The sequence below is a fragment of the Ovis aries genome, chromosome 4, assembly GCF_016772045.2.
Source record: "Ovis aries strain OAR_USU_Benz2616 breed Rambouillet chromosome 4, ARS-UI_Ramb_v3.0, whole genome shotgun sequence".
In the NCBI taxonomy this organism is placed as follows: domain Eukaryota; kingdom Metazoa; phylum Chordata; class Mammalia; order Artiodactyla; family Bovidae; genus Ovis; species Ovis aries.
In genome coordinates, this window is record NC_056057.1 from 12,336,611 (window position 1) to 12,349,393 (window position 12,783).

The window sequence follows — 12,783 nt, forward strand, 5'->3', positions numbered from 1 at the left end:
TAGGTATATGTGTAACTTTTTAAGAAATTGCCAAACTGTTTTCCAATGTAGTGTCATTCCCCATTCCTACCAATACAGTATGAAAATCCTAGTCCCCCTATATCCTCACTGATACTTGCTTGCTACGGTCACTCTTTTTACTTTTTTTTCTTTTTTTAATCTCTTGGCCCCACACATGGCATGTGGGATCTTAGTTGCGTGACCAGGCACGGGAACATGTGCCTTCTCAATGGCAGCAAGAACTCTTACCCACTGACCACCAGGGAAGTCTCGTAGCTATTTTAATGAGTATGTGATGGCATATCTTGTTTTAAATTGCATTCCCCTATTCACTAATGCTATTGAACATCTTTTCATGCACTTCTTTTCCATCTGTGTATCTTTTTTGGTGAAGAGTCTGTTCAAATCTTTTTCATATTTTTCTTGGATTGTTTGTTTATTATTGGAGTTTTCAGAGTTCTTTAAGCACTCTGGATATCAGAACTTTTTCAGCTGGATGATTTACAAATACTCTCTCCCGGTCTGTGGCCTGTCTTTTCATTCTCTTTACAGTGTCATTGAGAAACAGAGACTTTAAGTTTTATTCATGTATAATTTATCAAATTATTATTTTATGGGTCATGCTTTTGATTTTCATATCTAAGAAATTTTTCCTAACCTAGTGATTTTCAAAGAGAGCTCATTTTTCTCCCCAGGAGAAGCCTCTGGAGACTCCAGACAGTCTGAAGACATTTTTGCTTCACACAAATGGAAAGGGACTACCAGCTTCTAATGAATAGAGACCTTGGATGCTGCTGAGCTTCCCTGAATGCATAGTTCAGCCCCTCACAAAAGGAATTGTGTCTATGCGCTTAGTTGTTCAGTCGTGTCTGACTCTTTGCAGCCATTTAGATTGTAGCCCTCCAGGCTCCTCCGTCCATGGAATTCTCCAGGCAATTGAGGAGGAATTCTCCAGGCAATGGAGTGGGTCACCATTTCCTTCTCCAGGAGATCATCCCAACTCAGGGATCAAACTTATGTCTCCTGTGTCTCCTGCATTGCAGACAGATTCTTTACTGGCTTATCTGGCCTCGCATGTCAATAGTACTGAGGTTTTGGGGGTCTTTATTTTTAATGGGTTTACTGTTTTCTTTGTGTTCTTATCTCTTATCAGATAATTACTATGTTGTTATTGCTGCTGCTGCTGCTGTTTTTCATCTCTACCCTTTGGAAGGTATTCAAGCAGTTTTCAGCTCCATTACCTATTCTTGAAAGAAAAACAGTCTAAACTTTCTATATGGGAAACATGCCGCTTTACAGTCATTATTTTTCACAGAAACCTTTTTGTTGTTATTTAATTATGCTTGTGCCTGTCATGTATTTACGGTAATCAAGGACCTGTGATCTGTGCTTATTCTGTCATTATAGGCTTTTGGACCTTGCATTGGAACTTCTCGTACAACATCGGGATATAATGACAAAGCATCGCCCAAGGGCACTTTACACACATTTCATAACAGGATAATCTTTGTCATATTTTACTACCATCTGTTACAATACAGACAGCAGTTTTTCCTCATGAAAGAGTTTCAAGGATCTTATTATTCCAAGGTGATTATCACTTGTCCTGAAATGAATAATAACCATCTTGGTCTATTGCTAGCCAGATATGAGTTACATTAAAAAGGAATATAGTCTGTGGAGTTGTTATACTGGCAAATATTTTTATCAAGCATCTGCAATTTATTTATCTTCAGAAACTTGTTTCAGCGGATCAATTTATTGTTTACTAAGTGGACAGAAATGATGGTCTGGCTGAACACTCAGATAGCTTTTGATTTCCACACAAACATTCTGCTTTTTAAGCAGACTACTAATTTCTTGGCTCGGTTCTGAGTTAAAATCTAACTTTCAAAGGAGAATATATGCTATTGTTCAGTCACTCAGGTGAGTCCGACTCTGCGACCCCTGAACTGTAGCAACAGATGGTCCTGTGCTTCGCTGTCTCCAGGAGTGACATCTGCTCAGACTATGGGCTACAGGCAGATACATGCAGCAGGTCTGTAAGAACCTCAGGCAGCTTCAGCAACTGTCCTCAAAGTTACCCAAGGAAGGTTGAGGGAGAACAGAATATAGTAGAATATAAGATTTCAAAGTCAGCTGTTCAGTCAAAAATAAGTTGAATTAATAAGTGAAGAAATTTTTGAGAAAGCCTTCATATGACAAAGTAGAAGTATCCATCTTCTCTTGCATTTATACTAGGACTTAGGAAATACATTTATATTATAAGTCATTCCTTAGACAGTGCATCCAGATAAATAGATATCAGAAAGGGCGCTGAGATAAATAGATACCAGAGCTGGCTCTCTTTTTTTGCTTTACGAAGCTTTATTTCCCGAAGGCACATCAACAATGTGAACTAAATGGTATCATTCCACAATTCACTTCTCGGTGCTTAAGTCAGGTGGCGACAATCCTGAGTTTAGCCACCCTGAGTAATAGGTTGGGGGAAAAAATATATAAAGAGTAGTTGGAAGCTGATAAATAGACTCAATTCTTCTATTTCTCAGATGGATGAACTAAAAAACAAATCAGGCTAATCTGAGACTTCACTTGGGAGCTATGTGAGTTCTAAGTTTTAAGCTGCCACTGAATAATGTCTTGCCAAAAAATAAAGTCGTGCAGTCAATCCTTCAGGGTATGTCTCCTTCCAAGGCACTGTCTTCATGATTTTTTGTGCTAGGTTGTCACAATGATTGAATTGTGAACTTGTTCTCTTTGACCTCTAGAAACCTGGAGACTTGACTGAAAGATTTTTTTTAAGGTCCAGATTATCCTGAGAGACACTATTCTATGTTGATAAATCCCATGGAAAGAAGGATAAAGGGATGAGTTGTCAAAATGTAAAAGATTAGAGAAAGAAATATGAAATGTAGAAAATGTTTATCACAAACGGTGTGCGTGTGTGAACGAGAACCTTCTTCAGAAAGCAAGCTTGCATTCTGAAGGAAGATTGAGAAAAAAAAGGTTGGAGAGTTTCCTCATATAAAGAATTATTATAAACCCTCTTATATCATAAAGGAAAACATACTTAAATCATTAATTAATATTTAAAGATTCTTAGTTCAAGAATGTAAAATTATTTTTTTCTGAGAAACTACCCCAGAGATTGAAATTGCTCAAAAGGACATCTGTTCTTACGCTTTGAGTTAATAGCTAGTTTGAAGTTAATAGCTAGTCAGTATATTGTGTGGGCTCCCCAAGTGGCACTAATGGTAAAGAACAGAACTGCCAATGCAGGAGACCCAAGATCAGACCCAAGAGTGGGTTTGATCCCTGGGTCAGGAAGATCTCTTGGAGAAGGGAAAGGCTACCCACTTCAGTATGCTTGCATGGAGAATCCCATGGATGGAGGAGCCTGGTGGGCTACAGTCCACAGGGTTGCAAAGAGTCAGACACAACTAGAGTGACTCAGCACACACACACACATATTGTGTAATTGCTAGGCATGGAATGAATTAGGTCTTTAATAATAATTAATTTTTTCCAGTACTAGTACAACATTGATATGGTGTCTGGAATTCCCTAAAAATCTCATTGGAAATTCTCTGTATAGTTTTTTGCACTGTGAAAAAGTCAGGAAATTATTATGAGATTATCAAAATGATATGATTGCTAATCCCAAAGCTAAGAAATGCAAATTCCTTCCAATATATACGATATATGGTAGAAACAGAACTTTCAAGAATGATATTCCACTGGGTAGGACGTATGTAAAGAAGGAGTCGGAAATTCCCTTGTGGCCCAGTGGTCAAGAGTCTGCCTTGCAATGCTGAGGACGCAGGTCTCATCCCGGGTCAGAGAACTAAGATACCACATGCCACCAGGCAACCAAGCCCACTCACTCGTAGCTGGAAAGCCTATACCCTACAGAAGCCAGAAGGCCACAACTGGAGAGTCCATGCGCCACAATAAATGATCCCGCGTGATGCAACCAAGATCCCTTGCGCCACAACGGAGACCCAATCAGCCAAATACGTTAAAGAAAACTAAGAAGGAGCTATGGCCAAAGGGAAGGGGAAAAGAAATGCTCAGACGTGATCTGAGGATGTAAAGGATTTCATGCTAAAGAAGATTTAACACCAGAAATGTCAGGAGATTTGCATTTGACTCTGCTGTTTCTATGCAATAGAAACATGGGAAATTTAACGGATCTCTCCAAGCCTCAGTTTCTCCTTTCATAAAATGTGTTTAATGTTACTTATCTTGCTATATTAATATGAAGATTAGGCAAAATAACACAGTCAAAAATACATAAAAAACTGCAAAGCAGCTGCTGCAATTGTTGCCATTCTGCTTTTCTCGTGGTTTGTACACACTTTATCAATATTTCTTAAACAAGGCTGTGTATTAACATCCTCAGTGAAACATCTTCAAGATTCACATACCTGGAATCCATTTGAGTGTTGAAGGTGGGCTCAAACATACCTATTTGGAAAAGGTTATCTAGACAATTCTAGTGTGCAGCCCTTGTTAAGATAAGGTTTATACCCTACTCTCAAGCCTCAGACGTGCTGGTCCCGAGTGTGTTGTAACTACCACGAACTAGACCACAAGCAGGCATCATTTCCTTTTCACTCCCAGAATTTAATCAAGGGTTATTCTGTCCTCTAAGGTTTAAGTGAACTGCTGAAACGTGGGACTTACTACAGTGGTGAAGAGTTGTAGTTTGTGGAGTAAACAAGTCAGCAACTTAAAGAATGCCAGTGCTTACCTGCTAATATCTGCTGCTGCTGCTAAGTCGCTTCAGTCGTGTCCGACTCTGTGCGACCCCACAGACGGCAGCCCACCAGGCTCCCCCGTCCCTGGGATTCTCCAGGCAAGAACACTGGAGTGGGCTGCCATTTCCTTCTCCAATGCATGAAAGTGAAAAGTGAAAGGGAAGTTGCTCAGTCATGTCTGACTCTTCGCAACTGCAGCCCACCAGGCTCCTCCGTCCATGGGATTTTCCAGGCAAGAGTACTGGAGAGGGTTTTCTAATATCTAGCTAAATATTTATTTCATCTCAATGTGATCTACCTATCACAAAACCTTGTATCAGAGTTTGTTTGTTTGATTGACAGTGGTCTATTCCTGAAGATCAGGCGTTCTTTTCTTCATGTCACTATTAGGGGTACGGAGGTTTTGGGGTACAGGGCTCTGTTCACTGCTTAGGTTCACTGCTTATGTTACTGTTTATGTTTCCAGGATCTTTCAGGGGGAGACAAAGGAGTTGATAACTGCCCTCTAAACACACAAACACACACACAGAGAATCACCAACTTACTCATTTTACTATATCCATATAGTTGGCATACTATATTAAAAGGCTGAAGGCACTGGATCCCAGTTAGGGAATACATGTAAGTTGGGTTTTGCTGTTGAGGAATCCCTGTTGAGTGGATTCACCAGACAGAAAATAAGAATGCCAGCAATTATAACTTTGTGTAGATTTTCAACAAAAGAAAGATGAATAGTGTCTTCATGTTAATTTAAACCAACTGCAGGGCTTGAATAGTGTATCCACCATAAGGAAAACCCACATCCAAAGCTGTGATGTTTAATATTGACTGCGCATCCACTAATGGAGGAGGGGTGATGGGATGAACTGGGAGGTTGTGACTGACATATATATGCTACTATGTTTAAAACAGATAACTTAGGAGAACCTACTGTATAGCACAGGGAACTCTACTTCATGCTGTGTGGTGAACTAAATGGGAAGGAAATAAAAAAAAGGGGATATACATATATATGTATAGCTGATTCACTCTATCATACAGCAGAAACTAACATAACATTGTAAAGGGACTAGACTCCAATCAAAATTAATTTTTAAAAATATTGGTGGTATCCACTAAGCCTTCTAACCCTTTCCAAGGCTTGTCTCTGCTTAAAATAGCACTTTATTATTCTTTACTGGAGATAAGCTTCCCAACTGTTATGATCTTTTCCCACCAACACAGTTTGTGCCATTTGCTCACACTGGGATCTTTTACCTGGCCAACTCGTATCCATCCTTCAAGATCATGTTGAGTCTCTTCTCCTCTAAGTTATTCCTGGTCCATTTCCCTAAACTTGAAAAGATGCTCCCCTCTTCGCCCCTCCTTGCTGAGTTCATAGTATGCTACTGGAAGCTGACCTCCTGATCAAAGTTGCAAAGTGCTACTTTTCCAATTCAGGATCATGGAAAAGGTCTTCATTTCTTTAACTTTCTTTCATCCCTAGAACTCTTTGCCTTTCCCTTCCTAACAATTATCAGTTTTCTATATTCTTCATTTTTATGGTTTTGTACCAGTTGTCAGGTAATCTTTAAGCATTTATAATTTATCTTTTAAACTAGCTCAGAGTTGACTGATATGTGACATCACATCCTTTCACTAAAGAATAATGAATTGACATGATAAATATTCATAAATCCAATAACACTGAAATAGTGTTTTGCTCCAAACTCTCAAAGAAGATAACTTGAAGATAAGGAAACTGTATGGTTGTGTGTGGATGTGTGTGTCATCTACAAAGCAGGACCAAAACATTGTCCCTTTTCCACAATTATGATACCAACTCATAAAGTCTGAATCAGTCAAACAAGTCATACATCAATTTGGAAATCCACTCTTCTCACTCAACAATATATTATGGACATATTTCAGTGTCATATATAAGATATATTTATGTGCATAACAGGGGTATAACATATTAGTGAATATATTCAGTACTCTTAGAAGAAATAATGGTGATAAAATACAGTAAACTAAGAGAGCATCGAAACTGCAGGGTCATCCCTGACCTGTCTATGGCAGGAAATGACTGCGCTGAGCCATCCGGGAAGGCCCTACATCATAAGCCAATATCCTGTCAGGCCACTGTTGTTCATGCCTCAACCATGTGAGGCCCCAAGAGAAGAAATCAGATCCGTGATTCCTCGACCTAACTCTAAACTCCCGTCTAGCCATCTGGCTTCTTCATCATCCCTGGTTTGACTTCATAATCTATCTTCAGGTTTTAATTGAAACTTTCATTGATACCACATGGTCTTTCAATGAGCTTCAGTTTTCGTTCCACACATGCAACAGATACTCATAAATCCAGCTCAGATGAGTGGGTAGCATATATATCTTGAAGGCTCCACCATGAGTAGACCTAAAAAGAACAGACCGATAAACATATCCATACTAAATATTCAATAAAGACAACCAAGGAGTCAGAAGACCACACACACACACATATTCTCACATCCCATATACCCTCAACCTAGGAAGCAGGACTAACGTTTTCTTGTTCTCCGTTGCTACTTTTGGATCATTAATCTCATAATCCTGAAATGGGAAAGGAAGGGAAGGAATGGGAAATACTCTGAAGCTTGCATCATTCAATCACATCAAACTCTCCACCTTTTAAATGCTCTTATCTTCTGAAGTCAGTAACACTACCTGTAGATCACCAGAGAATTTCACTCCTGACTTGCATTTGTCCCTGTCGTCCACAAGACACCATGCTTACGTCTCATACAAGTTCCCTTGGATCACCCAGCCCAGTGCCTTGGCCTCTTAGTTCTTCAGTCTCTACATCTTTAATGAGCATGACCTCACCTTGGACTTCTCTACATCCAAAGAAATAATTCACATATACGCCATCCTTTGACTCAGTCTTATTATTTCTGTTTGGTTTTTTTCAGTTACTTCTGCTACAACAATCCTTTCACTTCATCATGGTCTCCAGTCTAATGCTCACTCATGTATGTGTGTGGGGGTGGTGGTGGGGGTGGGGGGCACGGTATGTGTGTGTGTGCTAAGTCACTTCAGTCATGTCCAATTCTTTGTGACCCCATGGACGATAGCCCACCAGGTTCCTCTGTCCATGAGATTCTCCAGGCAAGAATAATGGAGTGGGCTGCCATGCCTTCTTCCAGGGGATCTTCCCGACTTGGGGATTGAACCTGTGTCTCTCACATCTTCTACACTGGTATGTGAGCTCTTTACCACTAGCGCCACTTGGGAAGCCCAATGCTCCGTCTACTTCCTCCCAGTTTATCTCCCTCCTTCCTCTGTGTTTTCCTTCTGAGACCATTTAGAATACATGCTTCTCTGCTTCAATAATATGTTTGACAATACTATACATGTCATTGCCTTTCTGCTTTGTTCATTACTCCCCTCTAGGAAACCCCCAGACTGAATCCATGTGGCTGCCTTCCTGATGCCTACCTCTCAGCAACTGAGTGCAGTCAGAGACAGTCGCATGAAGCCAGATGATCTCCGTGGTAAATCCGCAAACCCCAGCCTTCAGTGGGATCTCCAGCACCACCGGACAGTCTCATCGTCTTTGTCCGGCTGAGCTCATCCACTCGTACGCTCACCCCAGTGATAGTGCCACAAGCCTTCTTTTCTCCTCAAACCACTCTCCTTGTCTCTCAAACTCAGCCAATCACCTTTTCATAAATAGGTAGGAAGTTTACAAAGAACATAAAGAGCATCGAGAAGGATTTGCCTCGTTTCCTTGATATCAGACAAGTACCCACCTACAGGTCCAATCATCTAGATTTCTTTCTTTCTGGAAAAATTAAAGAGCTGTCTCTTCCTAGCTCAATCTAAATTCTCTGCTTTGGACCAGTGCTTCCCTGTATGATTTAAGAACATTTTGCTGCTGATTCTCTTTTCTCTCTTCTGTATATTCCCTTCCTGCTGTTTGAACTGTTCAATTAGTTTTACATGAAATTTCAGCCATTAAAAAAAAAAAAAAAAACTTCATCAGTTCCATATTCCTCTCCAAGACTGCTTCAATCTCTCCTTTCCCTCACAGTCAGGCTTCTCAAGTTGTCTGAATTTTTTGTCTGTGTTTGTCTTTATTCCAATCCAATCTATTACCTAGCCAAATTCCCTGAAATGGCTCCCAGTAAAGTAACAACGTCCATAATAGCCCTTAGCCCAGTTAACATTTTCATCTTATTTGATTCTTCAACAAAGTATGTCACCACTAACCACCATGTCTCCTTCATGAAATAGTATATTCTCTTGATAGATTAGGGGAGGGGGAATTAGACTCAGAAGCCTCATCACTGGAACTTCCCTGGCAATCCAGTGGTTAAGACTTTACCTTCCGATGCAGGGGATGAGGGTTCGGTCCCTGGTCAGGGAACTAAGATCACACGTGTCTCACAGCCAAACAAAACAAAAGGTAAAACAGAAGCAATATTATAACAAGTTCAATAAAGACTTTACAGATAGTCCATCTAAAAAAAAATCTTAATTTAAAAAAGTCTTGGGAGAGAAGACCGTTTGGCCTCTTGAATATAGCAGACTAGGCCTATGCCTTGTCGTCTTTTCACCCACTTAAATTTTCACCTTGGTAATGTTACTTGTATCCACAGCTTCACTAGCCAATACTTACATGAGGAGCAAACTTGTACCTCCAACCCATGTGTTCCCTCAGAATACCATACTCAGCTATCTACACATCTCATTTAGGATATTTCAAAAACATTTCAACACATATTCAAAACCAGTCATCAAAAATTCCCCCAAACCTGATCATTTTTCATTATTTAAGCTCAGGATGTGGCACCACCACCCAAACAACTGCTCAAACCAGAAACCTACCCGCTTGTATTGACACCTCACTGTCCCTCGGCCCTTCATTCCAAATCCTCATCAATTTCTGTTAGGATAGTGTCCTAAATATTCCTTAACGTGGTCCCTTTTCTCCATCTACACCACCAGCTCTCTGCCCTGAACACACAGTTTCTCCATCTCGATTCCTCATCCACCCTCTTCTTACCTAGTTAATGCTTCAGGTCATAACTCCGGCATCGCTTTTCTCAGGGAAAGTGTTCTCTGATCTTCTCCGCAAAGTCAGAACCCTCTGTTCTCTACCCTGCCTCTCTACACAACTGCATTTATACAGTTGTTTGTGAAATTATGTGATTAATGTCTGTCTCCCCACGTTCAATGGCAGCTGACCTAAGGACAAGGACAAATCTGTTTTCTGCTCATGGATTTACCCCCGGATTTAGAACAGATTTCTAAGCCCACAGCCAGCAGTCAGTAAATATTGGTTGAAACTGGTGAGCTGCCTGAAGAGGATTGAAACCCTCCCAACTCTACTGTGACACTGTTTCATCCCAGAGAATTATCTTATGAACCAAGCAGCTCCCAGAGTCAGTCCTCAGTTCTCTGATTCTATTTCTGTGACTCTATGTCTCCTCTCAGAAGTAGGCACTTCTCTTTGCTTATCCATCTAAGAAACGTCACGGATCGGGAAGATAAGTAAGGAAAGGATTGAAAACATCAAAAGAAGACATGCCCCCTATTTTTCTATTAAAATTATAAAAGTTAATTTTGCTGTGTACCTGGTTCAATGTCATCTCCTTAAATGTATTCAAGTGCACCCCAAAGGACATTAGAGGCTACAGACAAGTTGTCCCTCCATTCTAGGGAGGAACAATTTAATGAAAATCGATGCATGCCATCGCTTCCTCTAGTATTTTAGGAAACAATAAGCTTGAAACAACTCAGCACTATTTGTGGAACCCTCAGCTTTGGTTGTTTATCTAACATATTTGCAAATTCACAGGGCATGAATTTTCAGCATTGCCAATCATCACTTCTACTTCACTCTATTATGAAGGGTATGGTCTGTGTTAGTCTGCTTAGCACATTGTATTGGATGACATTCCAAAGGCACACATGATGGGTTATAGTCCCAATAACTGTTTTAGGCACCAATGCTGACTCTGGTAATTTAACCATGACCCTATTTCTGAATTTGATTATACAGCCCTTGTGCACTTGGGTAAAGCAGTAAGTCTCCAGTAACCAAAGAGAGGCAAAATTCTAAAACTATAACACTCTAGTCTTGGAAGCAGCCATTTTTAGAATAAATCTCATAGATAAGGTCTCTAATTTAAAAGAAAATGAGGTAAAACCTTAGTACCAGTGGGTATAAATTGGTGAACTGGCACACACCCAGGGTGAGGCAATAGAGGAGGCACGTGAGAGAGATGCGTGTTGCTGCCTGACTTCTGTGCTATGCTGGATCCTTCCTCAGTCTAACTTTGAGCTACCAGCTAATCTTTACATGAAAGGAAAGCCCCAACCAGTGTAAACTGGTACTGTCTTTCTGGGAAGAAGTTTAGCAGAATGCGACTAGAGATTTGAAAATCTTATGCTTCAACTCAGAATTTCCATCCTAAGGAAACATTGTGGGAAACATTTTATGAAGAATAGGGTAGCAGAAGTACAGAGATTCTAGTTAAACTATGATTTATAACAACAAGAAAAACAAGTGGAACAGACATAGAGTTGCTAACATAGGAAAATGCATGTGATAAAATAAGCATAAAATGCCAAAGATAGTTATTTAAGCATCACTAATTTAACAAACTAGGAAATTCAGAATGTTTAGCAGCCTAGGAAAATATCATAAAATATTGAATTGAAAAATCATGTTAAAATTGTAATTATGATATTAGCTTAATTAAAGATATAGAATCAACACATAAGGTATCAGAAAGTGTTAGTTGCTCAGTTGTGTCTAACTCTTTGTGACCCCATGGACTATATATAGCCCACAAAGCTCCTCTGTCCATGGGATTATCCAGGCATACTGGAGTGGGTTGCCATTCCCTTTTCCAGGGGATCTTCCAGACCCAGGGGTCAAACCCAGGTATCCTATATTGCAGGCATATTTCTTTACCCTCTGAGTCACCATTCTACTCAACAAGATATCAGAACCCGCCCCCCTCGCTGCCGCCCCAGTATTAAATGGTTATTTGTGGGCAGTGGAGTCATGGGGATATTTATTTTCTCACATGTATTTTGCCACATTTTCAAAACTTTCTTCAACAAACAGTCCTACTGTCAAATATGATTACTTTTTAAATGAACAGGAAAAATTAACTTCTAAAGATCTTTCCACCTGCCTAGCAAATCACAGAATCAGCTAAGAAACGTGCAGGGTAGCAAGAGAGAAACCTAGGTAGCAGTGGGAATATATCATCAGGAAAAAAAAAATTTAATAGAGTCCTAAGTCAAGGAAGAGACTCCACTTGTTCATTCAGACTCACGTGTTGAAGTTTAAGTGACAGATCCTGCGCTAGCTGCTGTGGGTATAGTAGCCAAACAAAATGGACAAGCGCATCACCGAAGTCCAATTCTCCTGCCCAGAAAGGATGGTGAGGCATATAAGTAGGGAAAGAAACAGTAGATATATTACATAGACGGCAAGTGAAGTGAAGTCACACAGTCGTGTCTGACTCTTTGAGACCCTGCGGACTGTAGCCCACCAGGCTCCTCCCTCCATGGGATTCTCCAGGCAAGAACACTGGGGTGGGTTGCCATTTCCTTCTCCAGCGGATCTTTCCAACCCCGGGATCGAGCCCGGGTCTCCCGCATTGGAGGCAGATACTTTAACCTCTACCAGGGAAGTCCTGGTAGACGACAAAATGAGGACAATGTGTCCCCTGGCCTTATCTGTATGATTTCATGAATTCTTATTGAGGAATGACTGGAAATTACTATCACAATGCCACTGTTTATGAGTTGCCGTTGTGTTGCACATTAAAGGCATGCAACTTGTATAGAGTTCATTGTTCACTCTTAGTTCAGCCAGTCCTGTCTAGTTATCTTGGTGAAGTTCATAATAGGAGGCCCCTTGGATCATAGTAGAGATAGAATTCAAACAGCTGATTTTAATCATCACTGTAGTGATGATTCTAGCGCCAAAAATAAGTCAACAAGATAAACTGCACTTCCTAGTTACTGAATGGCA

At 40.3% G+C, this 12,783-nt stretch overlaps 1 long non-coding RNA gene across 1 annotated transcript; it reads right to left on the reverse strand.

Moving 5' to 3' along the window:
- Window positions 1–417: 417 nt before the first annotated feature.
- On the reverse strand, window positions 418–12,094 carry LOC132659662 (uncharacterized). The gene is made up of 2 exons (XR_009600325.1): window positions 8,223–12,094; window positions 418–7,161 (listed from the first exon to the last, which is right to left on the reverse strand). It is a non-coding gene; the product is annotated as an uncharacterized LOC132659662 (long non-coding RNA).
- Window positions 12,095–12,783: the final 689 nt, after the last annotated feature.